Consider the following 21,830-nt stretch of genomic DNA (forward strand, 5'->3'; position numbering starts at 1 on the left):
TTTACCTTGTGAAGGATACTTACTTTTGGTAAGAAGGCTTCTTAACAATCAATCTAGTGACATTGACCAATCTCAAAGAAAGAACTTGTTTCAAACAAAATGTAAGGTCTTAGACAAAACTTGTTCTCTCATTGTAGATAGTGGGTCAACTTCCAATTTTTGTAGCACTAGATTGGTTGATAAGTTAGCCTTGACTACAAAACCTTATCCTAAACCTTATAGAATGCAATGGATCAATGAGGAGAGAAGTATCGTAGTTAACCAACAAGAAAGCATACCAATTTCCATTGGCAATTATCAAGAAGAAGTTTTGTGTGACATAGTGCCATTGGAGGTTAGTCATGTCTTGCTTGGGAGGCCATGTCAATTTGACAAGCAAACAATCCATGATGGCCTCACAAATAAAATAAGTTTCCAACACTTAGGTAAGAAGTTTGTATGGTGTCCTCTATCACCCTCTCAAGTGAATGAGGACCAACTCAAATTAAAAGCTAAGAAAGATGAAGAAGAGAAAAAGAAAAAATAAAAACAAAAAGAAAAGAAAAGAAAAAAAGAATTTTTCCTTTGAAGAAAAAGGGATAGGTTCAAGAGAACCTTAACCCTTGCGCCATCCTCATTCTTTTGGTGCCAAAGAAAGATGGTAATAGAAGATGTGCACCAATTTAGAAAGCCATCAATAAAGTCTAGGCACTCAATCCCTAAGATAGACAATTTGATGAATGAATTACATGGGGTCACCACAACTTTTGAAAATTTTCTTATATGGTTATGCCTTTTGACTTTCTCAATAACCCTAACACTTTCATTCAACAAATTGTGTACTTAAGGATTACATAGCTAAGTTTTTAAGTAGTTTATTTCCCTAATTGTGGTCTTACATCTCTTGAAGGTACCAATGGAATGATTGAGCTTGAAGATTTGTGGTCAAATCCTTCTCAAAAAGGAGGGGATGATGGAGGACCATCCATGGAGCTTCTGTGGGACCCATCACTAGGCCAATAGCTAGGAGATTGGAAGAGGTTAGGGAAGTCAAAACCCTAGAAGACATGCTTCTCAAGATTAAAATACACTAATCACTCTCCCAAGCTTTGGTAGCCTAGAATTTATTTTTATGCCTATTTTGCCCTTGTCTTTGATTTTCCATTTTTACCCTTGTATTTTGGGGTATCTTAGACATAGGATCTAGTTTACTTGTATTTCCAATTTTACCCTTTTATTTTGGGGTATTTTAGTCATAGGGTTTATTTTCTTTGTATTTCCCATTTTACCCTTGTATTATGGGGTGCTTTAGATCATAGGTTTTTATTTTTGGGCTAAGGTATTTGATTAGGGTGGGAACAAAAACCTAGACATATTTTTGTGGCTATTGGACCTATTTTTGATGTTAGAAAGGCTTAGGCCCAAGTGGAGGGCAAAGGTTTCATGGTCTTATCATGCACCTAGATGTAGCCTAACTAATCCCAAAGATTCCATCCTTGGCCACCAAGTTGCATCTAGGGTTAATTTGCATTTCATTTGGTGTGCATTTGGCTTGTGAATTTCGGTCATGCACTCTCCAAATGCAACCCAAGATGCCTCCCACTCCTATAAATACCCTAGGCTATGCATCATGTAAATACTTTGGATATTGAATATAAAGAGAGCATTTTTGCCTTTATATCATCCTTAGTCACCATAGGCTAAATTCGGCCACCACCATCCTATCTTCACCTTGAGAGCTAAACCCTAGAAGTGGCCTTCATTCACCTTGAAGTGAGCCAAACCCTAGAGTGCCCTCTCAAACCTTTCATCAAACATTTCACCCACACTCTCCATTTGCGTCCATTCCACCTTATTCCTTCTCTAAATCACGCATCACCCTTGAAGGACTTGATCCTTGGAGTAGGCGTCCTCTCCCTTGCTCATCATCTCAAGTTCATGCAAGTTAGGATGCCATCACTTTCATTTAGGGTGAAGCCCAAGAGCAAGCCTTCCAAACTCTAAAAGAAAAACTCACCAATGCACCCATTCTAGCCCTTCCAAATTTTTCTCAAACCTTTGAGCTAGAATGTGATGCATCCAGTTTTGGCATAGGTGTCGTGCTACTTCAAGGGGGACATCCCATTGCCTAATTTAGTGAAAAGATTCATGGGGCCACCTTGAATTACCCCACATATGACAAAGAGTTGTATGCCCTTATTAGAGCCCTCCAAGTTTGGGAGCACTACTTAGTGACTAAGGAATTCATTATTCATACCAATCATGAGTCACTGAAGTACATTAGAGGGCAAGGGAAATTAAACAAAAGGCATGCTAAGTGGGTTTAATTTCTTGAACAATTCCCTTATATTATCAAGTACAAAAAAGGAAAGAATAATGTAGTGGCCAATGCTCTTTCTAGGAGACACACATTACTCTTCTCCTTAGGGTCTCAAATCCTTAGATTTGATAATCTAAAGGAATTGTATGAACTTGATCAAGATTTCCAATCCATTTTTGCCAAATGCCTCCAAAAGCCTTTTGATGGATCTTACTTGCTTGAGGGATATCTTTTTAGGATGGGAAAACTTTGCATACCTCAAGGATCCATTAGGAAGCTTTTGGTCAAGGAAAGTCATGAAGGGGGACTCATGGGCGACTTTGGGGTTGATAAAACCCTAAGTCTTTTAAAATCAAAATTTTATTGGCCACACATGAGAATAGATGTACAAAGGCATTGTTCTAAGTGTATTACTTGTCTCCAAGCCAAATCTAAAGTAATGCCTCATGGACTCTATACACCCCTTCCTATAGCTAGCTCCCCTTGGGTTGAAATTAGTATGGATTTTGTGCTTGGTCTCCCAAGAACCCAAAGGGGCTTTGATTCTATCTTTGTGGTAGTGGACCATTTTAGTAAGATAGCTCATTTCATACCATGCCACAAAGTAGATGATGCTAGCTATATTGCTAAGCTTTTCTTCAAGGAAGTGGTTCGTTTGCATGGTCTACCCAAGACTATTGTGTCTGATAAGGATGCAAAGTTCCTAAGTCACTTTTGGAAAATATTATGGGAAAAACTAGGAACCAAGCTTGTCTATTCCACTACGTGTCACCCACAAACCGATGGGCAAACCGAAGTGGTGAATAGATCCCTAACCACATTGTTAAGGGTTATATTGAAAGGAAATAAGAAAACTTGGGATGATTGTCTCCCCCACATAGAGTTTGCCTCCAATAGGGTAGTTCACAAAACTACTAATCTATCCCCTTTTGAGGTTGTATATGGCTTTAACCCTCTCACCCCTCTTGACTTATTACCACTCCCTAATACTACTTCCTTGTTTCACAAAGAAGAAGTATCAAGGGCTGATTTTATAAAGAAATACCATGAGAAAGTCAATAACCAAATTGAAAAACAAACCCAAAAGTATGCCAAATATAACAACAAAGGGAGGAAAAATGTGACTTTTCAGGTTAGGGATTGGGTTTGGCTTCATTTGAGAAAGGATAGATTCCCTACACAAAGGATAGATTCCAAGTTCTCCAAAAAATTAATGACAATGCATACATTTTAGATCTTCCCTCGAACTATGGAGTTAGTTCCTCATTTAATGTTTGTGATCTTACACCTTTTCTAGGAACTAATGATATAGATAATCTTGAAGATTTGAGGACAAATCCTTCTCAAGAAGGAGGGGATGATGGAGGACCACCCTTGGAGTTTCATATTGGACCCATTACTAGGTCCATGGCTAGGAGAATGGAGGAAGATGAAGGAGACACCATACCTAGAGCCATACTCATCATGAGTGTGGAGTATTGATCAATCTTCTAGCTCAAAGGTTTGAGAAAAATTTGGAAGGGCTAGAATGGGTACATTGGTGAGTTTTTCTTTTAGAGTTTGGAAGGCCTGTTCTTGGGCTTCACCCCAAATGAAAGGTACATCCTTCTTAACAAATTTGTTAAGAGGGGATGCAAGTGTGGAGAAGTCATTCACAAATCTTCTATAGAAGCTTGCTAAACCATGAAAGCTTCTAACTTCTCAAACACTTTTTGGGGTGGGCCAATCTTACATGGCTTTTCTTTTCTCGGGGTCAACATGCACTCCATCTTTGCCAACTATGAAGCCCAAGAAATTGACTTGATTTTGACAAAAGGTACATTTCTCAAAGTTGGCATAGAGGTTGTTGTCCCTAAGATTTATTAAGACTTCTCTTAGATGTCCAAGATGTTCATCTAAGGTCTTGCTATATACAAGTATGTCATCAAAGTAAACTAGTACAAACTTTCCTATGCAATCCCTAAGAACATGATTCATTAGACGCATGAAAGTGCTAGGGGCATTAGTGAGGCCAAAGGGCATCACTAGCCATTCATACAAACCAAATTTGGTCTTAAAAGCGGTTTTCCACTCATCACCTTCTTTAATTCGAATTTGGTGATAACCACTTTTAAGGTCAATCTTGGAAAATATGATGGCTCCATGCAATTCATCCAACATATCATCTAACCTAGGGATTGGGTGCCTATATTTTATTGTAATGTTATTGATGGCCTTACAATCAGTGCACATCCTCCATTTTCCATCTTTCTTGGGCACCAAAAGAACGGGGACGGCACAAGGGCTAAGGCTCTTTTGAACCCAACCCTTCTTCAAGAAGTCATCAACTTGAGACTCTATCTCTTTGGTCTCTTGAGGGTTAGTCCTATAGGCGAGCCTTTTTAGAAGACTAGCACCCGATATGAGGTCTATTTGATGTTCTATCCCTCTTAAAGGTGGAAGTCCACTTGGAACTTCTTGAGGAAATAAGTCATTAAACTCTTTCAAAAGTTTTTGAACCTCTTGAGGTAGAGACTCAAGCTCATGACTAGTGGCGTGGCAGCTAGTGTCTCTTTGAAGTAGATGTAGACCCCTAAAATTGTCCGGGTCAGAAATAAAACTCGAAGACCCTCAAAGATCGAAGGAAAGTCAGCCAGAAGGACTCCTAGAAGACCATAGGATGGCTATCTGTAGATTTAGAGGTCTTAGAGTAGCTTAAAATAAGGAAGTGGAGGGAATGAAGCCCAATACGGCCGTACTAAACTTAATACGGCCGTATTGAAGCTTCAACACGGCCGCAGCGAACTCAATACGGCGTATTGAAGTTTCTGAAACTTCAATATGGCCGTACTGAAATCAATACGGCCGTATTGAAGCTTCAATACAGCCGCAGTGAACTCAATACGGGCGCATTGAAATTTCTGAATTTCAATACGGCCGTATTGAACTTCAATACGACCGTATTGAAGTTCAAAAATTTCAATACGGCCGTATTGATTCTGTAGCCCGTATTGCGCCTATTCCCTATAAATATGACGTCAATTGGACGTCATTCCACACTTTCACACTCAGTTTTGACTCCCTCCTTGAGTATTCTGGGGTTTTTGAGCAGTGTTCTGCCCTAGAAATCTCTCTGGGAGTCGATCCGACGAAGTTCTGGAATTCCGAGCACTTAGCTTGGAGATTCGAACCTAGTCGAAGGGAAATCCTCCGGATTTCCATAGTCAAAATTTTATAGGAGGGAGCGAGCGGGCTTGTAGAGCGAGGGAACGCCAAAAAGCTTCCCAGTTTTACGAAATATATAAAAGCACGCTTCAAAGGTTTCTTCTTAAAATCCTTCCTTTTACTGCTTTCTGTGTGCATATTTAATTGTCATCATGTAGATATTTAAAGTATAATCGCTTATAATAAATAGGGGTAATTTAGTAATTTTACACTGTTATTTTAGAAATAATCTGTCATAGGGAACCCGAAAGGGGCGCTGTGGGGTGCTAACACCTTCCCCACGCGTAACCGACTCCCTTACCCAACTCTGGTTGTAATGGCCAAAGTTGATTTATAAAATCAATTGCCTTATCCCTTTTTCCAATGTTTTGAGTAAAACATTGGTGGCGACTCCACGAACCCTTTTACTACGAAAACCACTAATCCATGGAGGGTCCCGCTTGGGATTAACATGGATTGGTGAGACATTTAATAAATAAATTGGATAAGATCGACAAGGTCTCAGTTTGAGAACAAGTCGTTCTAATAATCCAATACATTTTCAAAACAAAAATAAAAGCGAGCTCGACCGTCTTCGCGACCGCCGAGGCCCGTTCGGGCCGGTGGCGACAGATGGCGACTCCACTGGGGAAGCTTCGAGAGTCAGTCCCATTTAGTGACAGATTATTTTTAACAAATAATAGTTAAAATTACTTCATTACCCCTTGCTTGTATGATAACATGATTTATTATATGGCTTTAATAACTGTTGTATTTTTAAATTTACGCAATTGTTTGAAATAAAAACTGCACACAAACCTTTGCACACAACAGTTCCCTCTATACCCGGGGGCATGAGTGATTAACCATAGGGAGTGGATGTTAGTACGGCCGGTTGTCGAATGGGTCTATAGGTGCCCATAGACCGTTGTCGAAAAACATCACTCAAGGTGATAACCATGAACTTGAGTCCGACGGTGCGTTGGAGCTTTCCATCGACCCACGACGAGAGGAATTGGGTCCCTATAATGGGGGCACCTTGGGGGCCTTGGACTGGTGAGAACAGTTAGAACCACCTTGAATATGCACCATTTCTGCAGGATACCCCTACCTCGTGATTCGCTCGTGACTGTTCGTGGATGAGTGAATTGTGTGTGCATTTTTTATGTGACATTGTATGAGCATATATTTGCACCTTTTAAACATACAACATTCTTGTTTACAATAAAAAATAAGAATAAATAGAAATAAAGATTTTCTAGTACATGGTGTTAACATCTGCCTCCATTGCATTCATATAGGTAGTTTCCCTTTTCACCCAAAATATACAAAAAATACAAAATACTCAAAAAGAAAAAAATGATATTTACCCAAAACCAAGCGATATCATGCATCATCTTAGGGACATCCCGAAAACATGATAATGCTTAGTTCAATAAACACTATGCATGCATATTCATCGCCATCATCTCATATCATGCATTGTATTGTAGATTATGGAGAGGTCTAGGGAGGTGCAAAGGCCATTAAAGAAAGTGGACTTCCTATTATACCGTGCTGAGAGGTTGGATCACCTCTGTACCTTGATGTCAAGAGAGGCTCGCGTCGAGTTTGAGAAATCTTATGGGCGAGTTCTCGATTTGATGAGGATTTGTGTGGATCCAGCTTTTCTGAGGGCATTGGTTCACTTCTGGAGTCCCGATCTGCACTGTTTTGAGTTCCCCCAGTTTGACCAGGTTCCTACTCTAGAGGAGTACGAGCTCATGTTACGGTGGCCTAAATCAGCTGGAGTCTACCTTTTTCAGGGGAACCATGTGGCCGTAGAGAGAGTAGCCACTCAGGTCAAACTACCACTACGATCAGCTGCCTTAGTAGGGAACGGCAGTATCAAGGGTTGGAAGCTTGCTATGATCGAAGACCACCTTTCTTCCTTGGCTGGTGAGGGAGATTGGTTAGCTTTCAACAAGACTCTTGCGTTAGCCGTGTTTGGGATGATCCTATTCCCCTTTCACGCTAACACAGTGGACCATGCTGCGATGGACGCTTTCTTTGCTTGGGACGTGCATATGAAGAGTCCCGTGCCCGCTATTCTTGCCGACACCTTGCTATCTGTTCATCTATCTCAACAAAAGCAAGGGAAGATCATCCGATGCTGCACCTCCTTGTTATATGTGTGGGGCATCACACATTTCTACGCCTCTAGTCACATGGGGACTTTGCCCGATCCGTTGAGAAGCTTCTCAAAGATCCCCGTCTGCCGCCGATATGCTTCCGAGTGGAAGGATGAGATGGAATAGTGGAGTATCGAGCACTTCACGTGGGTTTGCCCTTGGTTCCGTCCGAGCCATGTATTGACAAGATGCGGCAGTTATTCGAGCATACCGTTGATGGGCCTCAGAGGTTGCATAACCTACTCACCTAAATTGGTTATGAGGCAACTAATGAGGACCCAAATCGTTCCTACCATAGAGGAGCTGGGAGGGTTGTGTTTCTCTTTCGATCCCGAGCATCAGAGAGATATGCACGCTGTTATAAGAGCGTGGGAGAGACCAACCTATGAGGGAGATCTCGAGCTTGAAAAGCCTCGAGTGTCCGTTTCCATTGACTACGAGAAATGGAGGAATGAGAGGGGGGTGTCACAACCATCCACCTCTTGTGCAACCACGACTACAAGGAGGGTGTTGCAAGAACAGGTCGACGCCTTGACCAAGAAACTGGAAATCATGGGAGCTCAGATGAGAGTTCTTGAAGAGAAAAACGAAGAATCCAGTTTCACCATTGATGGTCTTCAAAGGCAATGCAAGAAGAAGGACCATGAGATAGAGCGGCTCAAGGATGAGTGTGCTAACCTCAACGAGGAGACTACTCGGGCATCCAAAATGCCAAAGGTTGAACCGAGTAGTCAACTCCAAGAAGTCAATGAGAAGATAGCACGCCTTGAAGCCGAGCATGCAAAGCAGGCACAGTTGATCAAGGACATGCAAGATGATTTGTTTCTGACTCGATCCGACGCACAGCAATGGCGGGAAGTCGCTCAACGACAAGCCGCAAACCTTTCCGATTTCCGCAGAAAGGAAAGGGAAGGATTGGCACAAATGGCCAAACTCCAAGAGGAGAAGGATCGAGCCGAAGACGAGCTTAATGAGCTACAGGCCATGATCAACTACTATACTCAGAAAGCGAAGGAGGCTCAGAAAATCAGTGACGATATGAGCCAAGCGGTCCATACGCAGATTGAAGCAATGGGTCGTCATGTCGAGGAAGCCGAAGATGAATGGCAAAGAAATATGAACCCGCCTGTGGGTTTTTACCGGCTTCTCTCTTATTGTAAAAAATTGCTTCAAAGCATTGTATAAAAGTTGAACACTTTCTTTAATGAATAAAATCGTATTTTTGAGATTTATTGCCTTTGCATCTCATTAGTCATTCATTTTGCATTTATCTCTCCTGGTAATTAATAATAAAGATTAATAAAAAGAAAGAATTAATCGATGCGTATGTTCAGAATGGATCGCACGCCATTTGTGATAAAATGCAAACCAACAACTGCGCAAAGCGAACACACGGCGACTCCGTTGTTGGTAATCAAGACAGACGAAAGGGAAGGTCCGACACCGTTAAGGATCATCGCTCCAAGGCCTTTCCCCTACAAAACAAATAAGGCTGTGCCATGGATATACGACGTCCATTCTTCTGCCGACAGCGATATCTCCAACATCGCTGGACTTGGGGGCATGACTAGGAGTGGCAGGATCTACACTCCCGAAGATCTGCACGATAAAGCTCCCAAGAATAAAGGAAAAGAAAAGGAGAAAACCGAGGAAGATAGAGAATCCGAGGAGGAGACTGATGAGTTGTTAAAATTCATCAAACAAAGCGAGTACTCCATTGTGGATCAACTTCACAAGACACCAGCAAAGATCACTTTGTTGTCGTTGATCCTAAGCTCCGAACCGCATCGGCAAGCTCTGTTGAAGGTCTTGAACGAGGCATATGTGTCGCATACCATCTCCCAAGACAAGTTTGAGGGAATTGTTAGCCACATCACGGCTAATGATCACCTCACTTTCACCGATGAAGAGATCCCCGCCGAGGGACCTAATCACAACAAGCCCTTGCACATCTCTGTAAAGTGCAAGGAGTATCACATCGCAAAAGTCTTGGTGGATAACGGATCTTCCTTGAATGTGATGCCCAAAAGAACTCTTGATCAAGTGGCAATCAAGGGAGTCCAAATGCGCCCAAGCAACATGATCGTTCGAGCTTTCGACGGCTCTAAAAGAGAAGTGGTGGGAGAAGTCAATCTTCCAATCCAAATTGGACCCGCCGTCTTTAATGTCGAATTCCAAGTGATGGATATTACTCCTGCATACAGCTGTCTCCTCGGCCGACCTTGGATTCATGATGCGAAAGCTGTACCCTCTACGCTCCACCAGAAAGTCAAGTTCATAGTGGGTGACAAACTGGTGACTGTACAAGCTGAAGATGACATACTCATCAGCAAGCCATCCAACATACCTTATGTGGATGCAGCAGAGGAAGCTTTGGAAACCGCTTTCCAAGCATTGGAGATTGCCAATGTTGAAACGTTTCCCCGAGAAATGAAGAAGGTAGCTCATATGCTCACAAAGAATGGATACTTGCCAGGACAAGGATTAGGCAAGTACTCCCAAGGAATCCCGGAGCTACCCATTATCAAGGACAATCCGGGGAAACAAGGGTTAGGATACAACCCTGTTAAAGATCAAAGAACGAAGAGGAATCAAGATCCTTCTCGACGTTCTTTAAGCCAGATCTTTAGGAAGGCTGGTTCACAAACGTCAAGGCCAGCTGTCGTCATCAAGTGTCCTTTTTCCTTCTAATAGGGATGTGTAAATTCAGTGACTATTAGAGATCACTCCTCGGGGACAGCCCGACCCCCGAGCCTCGATAGGGCACATGTTTCCATTATGATTATAATAAAATCATTCTTCATTATTTCTTTATTGCTTCTTTTCTTGCTCGCAATAAAAATCTAAACCACGTTATTTAACCCTGTTTGAATAAACATGAATGAGGTTAAAATCATCTTGATAATAATAAACCCGCATCATTTTTATGTGGAAATGTGCATAACGACTTGGAGCACCTTTTCTTGGCCTCAATAAGTGCCGTCATGGATAAAAGAAATCCATTCAGGACAAAAATCCTAAAAAACAAAAAGCTCGGCAGGAAACCCAAAAAGGGGGCTGCACAAAAATAAGAGCAAAAGACCCGCTAGGAATCCCACAAAAGGGTGACCTAGGCAAAAATTAGGGTTACAAAATAATGAACAAAAACAAAAGCCCGCTAAGACATCACAAATGGGTGTTTTAGGCAAAAGTTAGGGCCGTCAAAAAAAAGAATAAAAATAAATCCATGATGGTACCATCAATTGAATTCAACAAGGGGCTCAAGAAAAGCTATCCAAGTTGTCAAAGCACAATCATTAATAACAAAGATGTGCTTAACCTCATAAGTGTTTAATCGAACAAGCCTAGACACATAAGCCTACCATGGCCAGCCATTCTTACAAAAACCATTTTTCAAAAATAAAATAATCCCCTCTAAAACACAAACCTTTGAAAATATATCCTTTCCTTCTTTTCTCTCTTGTCCCAAACGATTTTTGAATAATCTTGTGGAAACATGGAGATATAGTGGTCAATAGGAGGGTTGACACATCTTCTAAAGAAAGGGAAGAATCATTTGGTTGATGACACCAAAATCAAATATGCATCATTCCTCGGTAACAGAAATCGGCAGAGCACAGTCCGTCTGGAGGAATGGCAAAATCCAAACACAAAAAACGCATCGGTTAATTCTTTTGAAAAAAGAATCAAATAGAATTAGGTGCATCGTACTGCATACATGCATACAGATGATAGGTGTACTGGAAGATCACTTATTCTCTGTTTATTGAAAAAACAAAAAAATATAATAATAATAAAAAATATAAACTTCAGAAAAACAATACGCCCGTATCATGTTCAGTACGCCCGTACCAAAATTAGGGTTATGAACAAATTTTCAATTCAATACGGGCATACTGAAATGGATGCGGCCGTATTGGCCATAAAGAAATTTTCAAAGACCTCGTCATGAGGCAACTACATAAATTAGAAAAAATAGGAAAAATTGCTTGTGTATGACAGCAGCAAACAAAATGCAAAGATTCAGAAAATCAACAGCGTCATACAGAATAACTGAGCCTGGAGAGGCTTGCCGAAAGAATACTCTCAGAATAACTGAGCCTGGAGAGGCTTGCCGAAATAATACTCTCTCAAAATAACTGAGCCTGGAGAGGCTCGCCGAAAGAATACTCTCAGAATAACTAAGCCTGGAGAGGCTTGCCGAAAGAATACTCTCAGAATAACTGAGCCTGGAGAGGCTTGCTGAAAGAATACTCTCAGAATAACTAAGCCTGGAGAGGCTTGCCGAAAGAATACTCTCAAAATAACTGAGCCTGGAGAGGCTTGCCGAAACAATACTCATACAGAATAATTGAGCCTGGAGAGGCTCGCCGAAATAATACTCTCAGAATAATTGAGCCTGGAGAGGCTTCCTAAATAATACTCTCTCATAATAACTGAGACATTTCTGTACAGCAAAAGCCAAAAACATAAAAAAGGCAAAATACAGAAAAAGCCAAATCAGAAGAAAAGGCAAAATACAGAAAAAGCCGAAAATGAAAAAAGGCAAGGATATAGAAAATCCAACAAACAGTTTGTACAGAATAACTGAGCCTGGAGAGGCTTGCCGAAACAATACTCCTCAGTAAACAGAATAACTGAGCTTGGAGAGGCTCGCAGAAATAATACTCCCCAGAGAAACCTCAACTCACGCTCTTGGACTCAAAATCCCCAGCAAGAGCTATCAAAGCAAAATCGTCAAAATCCCCAATGGAAGTACGATCTCCCAAGCAGAATATCCAAGTCAAAGGACTTAAACTTCCTCAGTGAAGATAGCTCTCCAACTCAAGTGTTGAGTGAGGCTAAGCCTGTAGAGGCTTCCTAAATAATACTCTGGGATACATAAGATCCCTCATTCCCCAGTCGCCTACTCAAGAGGCATCCCTGCAAAAGGAGAAAAATCAAAAAATATCAATAACCATTCCCCAAGCGGAATTTGGCACTCAGCCGAACACTGAACTTCAAATCCCCAGTCGCCTACTCAAGAGGCACCCCTTCAAAAAGAGAAAAAATCGAAAAGATCAATAATCATTCCCCAAGCGGAATCCGGCTCTCAGCCTATCATTGAACATCAAGATGATCTGCCTAACAGAAGAGGCCAATCACAACCAATGACAAAATCCCCTGGCGGATAACAGCCTACACAGAGGCAACAAAATCCAAAAATTAAAAAGAGTTACCCGAATAAGGATAACCGGGATACTCCACCAACGTCCAAAGGACGTCAGCCAATCATAAGGCACTGCTCATCTCAGAAAGAGCATCTTCGTGTCTACACCCCAAGGAAACAGAAATTCCTCAATGGGCGCCAACTACTCAATGGAAAGTTGGGACACAAGAACCTATGAGTAACTGCACATCCCCTAGACGGATCCCTGCATTATCCAGCCCTCAGTGGCACAAAAATCAAAAAAACAATCGTCGAAGCAGCATCGTGGACTGTGGAGACAAAATCAACATCCAGAATCCCCAGCGGATAACAGCCTACACAGAGGCAGCAAAAGATCAAAAAATCAAAAAGAGTTACCCGAACAAGGATAACCGGGATACTCCACCAACGTCGAAAGGACGTCAGCCAAACATAAGGCATCGCTCAACTCAGAGAGAAAGAGCATCTGTGTCTACACCCCAAGGAGTCAGAAATTCCCCATGGGTACCAACAATGCAATGCAAGTTGGGGCACAGGAACCTGTGAATGACTGCACATCCCCTAGACGGATCCCTGCGTTATCCAGCCCTCAGTGGCACAAAATCAGAAACAACCGTCGAAGCAGCATCGTGGACTGTGGAGACAAAATCATCACAAATCCCTGAAAAGGAGATATTCACGCTACCCCCGTCGTCACAAACACGGAGGTATGCAGCTTCCGGCTCGAGCAATGAGCGAAGCTATCTCTGGAAAGGAGGTACTCACTGCTCACCGTCGTCACAAAGGTACTTAGCTTCCGGCTCGAACAAAGAGTGAAGCTAAGCCTGGAGAGGCGGTATTCACAGCTTCCAGCTTGGGCAGCAAGCAAAGCAAAGCCTGGAGAGGCGAAACTCACACTGCTCACCGTCGTCACAAAGGTGCTTAGTTTCCGGCTCGAACAAAGAGCGAGACTAAGCCTGGAGAGGCGAAACACACACTGCTCACCGTCGTCACAAAGGTACTTAGTTTCCGGCTCGAGCAAAGAGCGAAGCTAAGCCTGGAGAGGCGGTATTCACAGCTTCCAGCTTGGGCAGCAAGCAAAGCAAAGCCTGGAGAGGCGAAACTCACACTGCTCACCGTCGTCACAAAGGTGCTTAGTTTCCGGCTCGAACAAAGAGCGAGACTAAGCCTGGAGAGGCGAAACTCACACTGCTACCATTGTCACAAGGGTACTTAGCTTCCGGCTCGAACAAAGAGTGAAGCTAAGCCTGGAGAGGCGGTACTCACAGCTTCCAGCTTGGGCAGCAAGCAAAGCAAAACCTGGAGAGGCTACTCGACAATTTTCCACCGGAAGACGCTACAAGTCAGAAGGTCGGCGCATCACCCGGACAATTGGGTCAACTCCTTTACTTGTCAGCCGGTACACCAAAAGGCCGTCCGACTAAGTAAAGGGGGGGCAGCTGTAGACCCCTAAAATTGTCCGGGTCGGAAATAAAACTCGAAGACCCTCAAAGATCGAAGGAAAGTCAGCCAGAAGGACTCCTAGAAGACCATAGGATGGCTATCTGTAGATTTAGAGGTCTTAGAGTAGCTTAAAATAAGGAAGTGGAGGGAATGAAGCCCAATACGGCCGTACTAAACTTAATACGGCCGTATTGAAGCTTCAACACGGCCGCAGCGAACTCAATACGGCGTATTGAAGTTTCTGAAACTTCAATACGGCCGTACTGAAATCAATACGGCCGTATTGAAACTTCAATACAGCCGCAGTGAACTCAATACGGGCGCATTGAAATTTCTGAATTTCAATACGGCCGTATTGAACTTCAATACGACCGTATTGAAGTTCAAAAATTTCAATACGGCCGTATTGATTCTGTAGCCCGTATTGCGCCTATTCCCTATAAATATGACGTCAATTGGACGTCATTCCACACTTTCACACTCAGTTTTGACTCCCTCCTTGAGTATTCTGGGGTTTTTGAGCAGTGTTCTGCCCTAGAAATCTCTCTAGGAGTCGATCCGACGAAGTTCTGGAATTCCGAGCACTTAGCTTGGAGATTCGAACCTAGTCGAAGGGAAATCCTCCGGATTTCCATAGTCAAAATTTTATAGGAGGGAGCGAGCGGGCTTGTAGAGCGAGGGAACGCCAAAAAGCTTCCCAGTTTTACGAAATATATAAAAGCACGCTTCAAAGGTTTCTTCTTAAAATCCTTCCTTTTACTGCTTTCTGTGTGCATATTTAATTGTCATCATGTAGATATTTAAAGTATAATCGCTTATAATAAATAGGGGTAATTTAGTAATTTTACACTGTTATTTTAGAAATAATCTGTCATAGGGAACCCGAAAGGGGCGCTGTGGGGTGCTAACACCTTCCCCACGCGTAACCGACTCCCTTACCCAACTCTGGTTGTAATGGCCAAAGTTGATTTATAAAATCAATTGCCTTATCCCTTTTTCCAATGTTTTGAGTAAAACATTGGTGGCGACTCCACGAACCCTTTTACTACGAAAACCACTAATCCATGGAGGGTCCCGCTTGGGATTAACATGGATTGGTGAGACATTTAATAAATAAATTGGATAAGATCGACAAGGTCTCAGTTTGAGAACAAGTCGTTCTAATAATCCAATACATTTTCAAAACAAAAATAAAAGCGAGCTCGACCGTCTTCGCGACCGCCGAGGCCCGTTCGGGCCGGTGGCGACAGTAGAGAAGGTACAAAGGTTGTTCAATCAAAAGTATTTTCTTAATGTCATTCTTAAGGGATAAATGACTTTTGTGAACAACTTCTTTAGAGGGGACACTTGCCTCTAAACTTGGTACCTTCTCTTTCCCTTCTTTATTCTTTAGGGGACGGTCTTTCTTTTCTTTCTTTTGTTTTCTTCTTTTCTTTTTCTTCATCCTCTCTTTTGACTTTCATTTTGAGTTGGTCCTCACTCACTTGAGAAGGTGATAGAGGACACAACACAATTTTCTTGCCTAACTGATGGAAACTTATTTTGTTGGTAAGGCCATCATGAATAGTCTTTTTGTCAAATTTCCAAGGCCTTCCAAGTAGAATATGACTAGCATCTAATGGCACTATGTCACATAAAACTTCATCTCTATATTTTCCAATGGAGATAGGTATATTCACTTGTTGATTAACTACAATACCTCCCTCCTCATTGATCCATTGTAATTTGTAAGGTTTTGGATGGGGTATAGTAGTTAAGGCTAACTTATCCACTAATCTAGTGCTACAACAATTACAATTAGATCCACTATACACAATGAGAGAACAAGTATTTTCTAAAACTTTGCACCTTGTATGAAAAAAGTTCTCTCTTTGGGATTGATCTAGATCACTAGATTGGTTTCCAAGAAGCCTTCTAACCATTAACAGGTCTCCTTCATAAGGGTAGGTTTCTTCCTCGGACTCTAAGATTTCTTCCTCATCACTTGAAGAAGAAGAAATAGCTTCATCAAGGCTACTATAGTGGTCTTGGCCCCTTAAAATCATGGTTTTCTTTGTTGGGAATTGAAAGGCAATGTGCCCTCGACCAAGACACTTAAAGCACTTGATGTCACTTGTCTTAGTTTCTTTGGAAGATGTCCAATGAGAGGTTTTATCTTTTTCTTTTTATTTTTCATTAGGAAAAGGTTTGGAAGAAGGGCCCTCCTTCTTGAAACTCTTGGAATAAGAGAGAGTGGAGTCTTTTCTAAAAGTTTTTCTCTTAAGTTGATGTTCCACTCTAGAACAAAGTTGAACAAGCTCATTCAAATCTCTATATAGTAAGAATTTAACTTTGTCTCTTATTTCAAGGTTAAGACCACTTTGAAACCTTGAGATGGTGGTCCTCTCTTCTTCCCTTATCCCAACCCTCATCATTAGTAACTCCATAGATTGCCTATATTCTTCCACACTAGATGACCCTTGTTTTAATCTTTGTAGCTCGTCCATAAGCTCACGGTCATAGTATGGAGGAATATGCCTCATCCTCAAGGCACTACGAAGCTCATTCCAATATTGAATTGGGGCCTCATGGTTTATTTTTCTCTTTTTTTCTAAGGAGGTCCACCAATACATGGCATGCCCTTGGAAGCTAATGGTTGCAAAATAAACCTCTCTTTCTTCACTCACTCCATGGCAAGAGAACAATTGTTCCACTTTCATTTCCCAATCTAAATAATTTTCAACATTGTCTTTGCCATGAAATAAGGAAAGAGTGATGTTGGGTTCCCTATTGGAAGTCTCCCTATGTCTTGGTTGCCTTGGGGGTCTTTGATAGTAATCATCATTGTGATGACTACTATAAAAGTTATCACTTGGAGGTTGGGTATGATGCCCTTCCTCCTCATGAACACTTGAGGGTATTCTAACCCTTTTTCCCTTTGAGGATTTAGGGGAAAAGACTCTTGGTCTTGAGCCACTAGCCTCTCCTCCCACAACTAACCTAGCAAGCAACCTTTTTATTTCTTCATTGTTTTTCTCATTTTCTTTTTCTCTTTTTCTTAACTCTTCCTCTCTTTTTATATGTTCCTCTTCTTTTTTTCTAAGGTACTCTTTTAATTCCCTAAGTTCATACCTAACACTAGACCTAGTACTACAAGAATTATGACCATGTACACTAGAATGATCACTCATCTTTGATCAAAAAGGTTTTCACAAATTTGTTTTCAAAAAGGTCAGTAAAAATGTTTTCACAAAGAATGACTGATAAAAAGGTTTTCACAAAATGGTTTTCAAGGTGGAAGATTGGTATGAAAAGGCCTAAGTGTACAAAGTGAACTATCAAGGGATGTGGACTACTAAGAATCACTTAAAAACCAAGCCTTTTCAAGTAAAAATCATTAAGCATTTTCACATTTTTCTCACAAAAACAATTTTGCCCAAGAATAAAGTGTGTGGTGTGAATGGCCCCCTAGTAGGCAAAATGAAGCCTTCTAAATGGAACAACTAGATAAAATAAGTCCTAGGCAATTATACTACAAAAGTTATAAAGCATGCAAAGGAAAGCACTTAAACATATACTAGTCAGATTTCCTAGGTGAAGGTTTTCAAATCACTTTCAATCTACACGAAACTACCACCAAAAATGAAGAGGTTTAAAAATGGTCAATTACAACCCAAAATAATGAAAAACAAGGCCCAAAATACAATAGGCCAAAAATTGAGCAAAAGGAACAAGTAAGAAAGAAAGAAAATTAAAGGTCTTCAACTCCTCCAATTTGGCTTCCTTCACAAATAACAAACTTGGTTAGTCCTCTCCTTTAGTGTTTACACTCCTTGAAGTATGGTAACCTTTCCAAGATACTTGGGACCTTCACGGATTTAATCTCCTCTCAATCCCCCAAAGAATTTTGCTAAGGGGTTTTGAGGTAGTGCTTCACCTACACCCAAAGACAACAAACCAACCAAGAGCAAGAAGGAGGCCAAAGGAATAAAACTGAAAAAGCTCAATTAGAAAGCTAAACTCAAAGAGAGATTAATGAGACAAACATAAGAATTCCAAGGAAGACAAGCAAAAATTAAGACATATTAAAAATGCTAGCACTCAAAAGGAAGATCCTAGAATGGCACTAGAATGGAATTGAAACTTAATGGTTTAGCACTTGTAATTTTTTTTAAGTCTTTGTTTGGGTAAAGTACAGCCACGGTTTTGAGTCTCAAATGGGTCCAATAAGGTCCAAAAATTCAGTCCAAGTCCAACTCCAATGTGCAAGGGTAATTAGGTCAAATGTCCATAAGTCTAGCAACAAATCCTTTTGTTTTCTTTTGGCCTTTTTGGTCACGTTTTTTTTTTCAATTTTTCTGTCCAGATTTTGTTTCTATTTTCCTTTTAAATGTTTCTTGGTTTTTACACTTGTGGGTGATTAGAAATGCAGCACATAAAGGAGTCAAATTTAGAGAGACAAGTGGCAACACATGAGTGGGTGATGAGGCATATTGTGAGTGGAGTGTGTCTTGTACTATTTTTTTCTTTTTGTGCAGATTTTGTCAAAGATTCCATCACTCACACACAACATTTTATCACTTCACACATGTGCACAAAGGACAAAGGAATAATCATGTATTGATGTGTATGGAAAGGTGGCCAATCATGTATGTGTAGGAAGCAAATAACACATAGATTTCAACACAAATTTGGAGCATGCCAAGGACTAATCAACATGCATGAATGACTCTAGATGGTGTAGTAAAACATTCGGCCACCTCATGGAAAAACACATACATTTCATATTTTCATTGTTTCATCCATCAAATGGGTACATCATACATATATATTTTTGTCTTTTTGAGATGGGTGAAAGAAACACAACTTTTGACAAAACTTTAAAGGTAAAAAGATCAAAAAGAGATGCAAGACATGTTCTTGATGTTCATAATATATTTTTCCAGCAACAAGAATGAAAGCAAATATGGCACACAAAACCCTAAAACTCAAAAAAACCCTAAAGCACAAAAGGAGGCTCATGAATAAGCAATGAACCATGGAGCAACATAAGAAGACATTTTTAACCATGGATGACAATGAACTCAAAGATGACGCCAATCAAGACTCAAAAAAAAAAGACTCAAAGAAATGGAAAGGAAGCTAGTTACCCTTGAATATAACCTAAGCTCTTGATACCAAATGATGGACTCCTTCCACCATGGGGTCGATGAATGACGTCAAAGGTGGGGAGAAGTTCCTTGCCAAGTCCAAGATGATGACCTTAAGAGTGGATGTTCCTTCAAGGGTGGAGAATTTAGGGAAGGTGGACGTGAAAGGGGAAGGTTGGGCGAATAAGGAAAATGAAGGGAGGGAGGTGTTTTGGGTGCTTCTAGGTTGGCTCTCTTCACTAAGTGGAGGTGAAGGTCACTCAAGGAACCCTAAAATCACTCAAGGGAGGAGAAAGGAGAAGTAGGTCGTGGAGACCTAGTGACTATGGAAAGGATTTGAGGCAAAATTCTCTCTCAAATTCATATAATCCAAAGTGTGTACAAGGTGCTAGGCTAAGGGTACTTATAGGAGGGGGAAGGCATCTAGGGTTGCATTTAGGGTTACATGGCCGTGTAATGCAGCCCAAATGCAACCTAAATGAACCCTAGATGATGTGTGGGTTCTTCCTACCAAAAGACCAAAATACCCTTTGACGTAAAAATAGAAAAAGTGGACTTTTGACCTCACAAGTCAAGGTTTAAGCCCAAAAATAAATCCTAAACTAATTTTCCCCATAATACAAAGGCTAAATGAAAATACATAATAAAATCTTATTATCTAAAGTACCCCAAAATACAAGGGTAAAAAAGAAAATAAAGCAATAAAGTCCTATACTACTCAAAATGGGCCTAGGAGATGGATCAATACTCCACACTCATGATAAGTATGGCTCTAGGTATGGTGTCTCCTTCATCTTCCTCCATTCTCCTAGCCATGGACCTAGTAATGGGTCCAATATGAAACTCCAAGGGTGGTCCTTCATTAGGATGTTCATTTATTTCGAACTGCTGCAAAGAAGGGCAAACATTTGTATGATGATCTGTTGAAGAAAAAATGTCGTAGACCCTTGCTACAGATGTGGATTTTTGATTTGCAGTGAGTTGAGTTACTAGGTTCACCAATGCATCAATTTTACTCTCCAACTTCCTATCTACATCAGTGGCCACATCATGGACTCCTCTCATGATAATTGAATTGTTGTTTCTAGTACTAAATTATTGAGAATTGGAAGCTATCTTTTCTATCAAGTGCCTGGCTTCAGTTGGGGTCATGTCACCAAGTTCCCCAGCATTTGCAGCATGTATGATACTCATTTCCATGTTATTCAGCCCCTCATAGAAATATTGCAGCAGCAACTGCTCAGAAATTTGGTGGTGAGGACAGCTTGCACACAATTTCTTGAATCTTTCCTAGTACTCATACAAGATCTCTCCACCAAGTTGCCTGATCCCTGATATATCTTTTTCGATTGCAGTGGTCCTCGAGGTAGGGAAGAATTTTTCTAGAAACATTATTTTCAGATCATCCCAACTAGTGATAGACCTAGGACCCAAATAATACCGCCAATGTTTAGCAACTCCCTTTAGAGAATGTGGAAATTCCTTCAAGTAAATGTGGTCGTCTTGAACATCAGAAGGCTTCATGGTAGAATAAACAATATGGAACTCCTTCAGATGTTTATGTGGATTTTTACCTACATGACCATGAAACTTGGGAAATAAATGGATTAGTCCAGTTTTAAGCACAAAAGGAACATCTTCCTCAGGATATTGAATGCATAGACTCTCATATGTAAAATCAGGTGCAGCCATCTCCCTAAGTGTCCTCTCACGAGGTCCATTATAAGGTTGTGCACCCATGTTATCTGTTTGAACTGAATCAACTTTTGATGCAACACTCACACTATGATTATCACTATCTAAAGATGGAATTATATGCTCTCTAACTAGTCTATGGAATTTCCTATCAATCTCAGGGTCAAATGGATGCAAAAAGCTTTGATTGCTCCTAGTCATGCACTATATGCAACACATGCAACAGGATACGTGAATAGTAGGGGTAAAATGGGAATTTCCATGACAACTTAGAAACCATAAAAAATAATGCACCAATATCATCCTAAAATCATTTAAAACTACCACAAAAAATTTGAGAGCAAAATTCAAAGGCTAGCTATGTGATCTACCTAATAAATGTTTAGAAAAATAGGGAAATAAAACTTCAAAATTAGAAGAAGAAAAATAGCAAACGACCTTTTTTTGAAAATATAAATAAGGCTAGTCGGCATAGCAGGCTGGGTTGCATAGCTCTTGTTTTTCTACCCCTAAAAGCATATATAATATGTTAAATTCTGATAACCAGAGTGAAAGTTATAACAGTTTTAAGTTTTGCTGAAAACTGGTTTCACAATTTTTTGTATCTTCAAATCAGGACCACTATAAGTTTCTCTGGGATTTTTTACACAAAATATGGGTTGAAAGAAGTGAGCACACAAAATCTTAAGCAAAAATAACAAGTCTAGCTACCAAAACCAAAA

Source organism: Cajanus cajan, chromosome 9, assembly GCF_000230855.2.
Source record: "Cajanus cajan strain Asha chromosome 9, NIPB_CcT2T_4, whole genome shotgun sequence".
Lineage (NCBI taxonomy): Eukaryota > Viridiplantae > Streptophyta > Magnoliopsida > Fabales > Fabaceae > Cajanus > Cajanus cajan.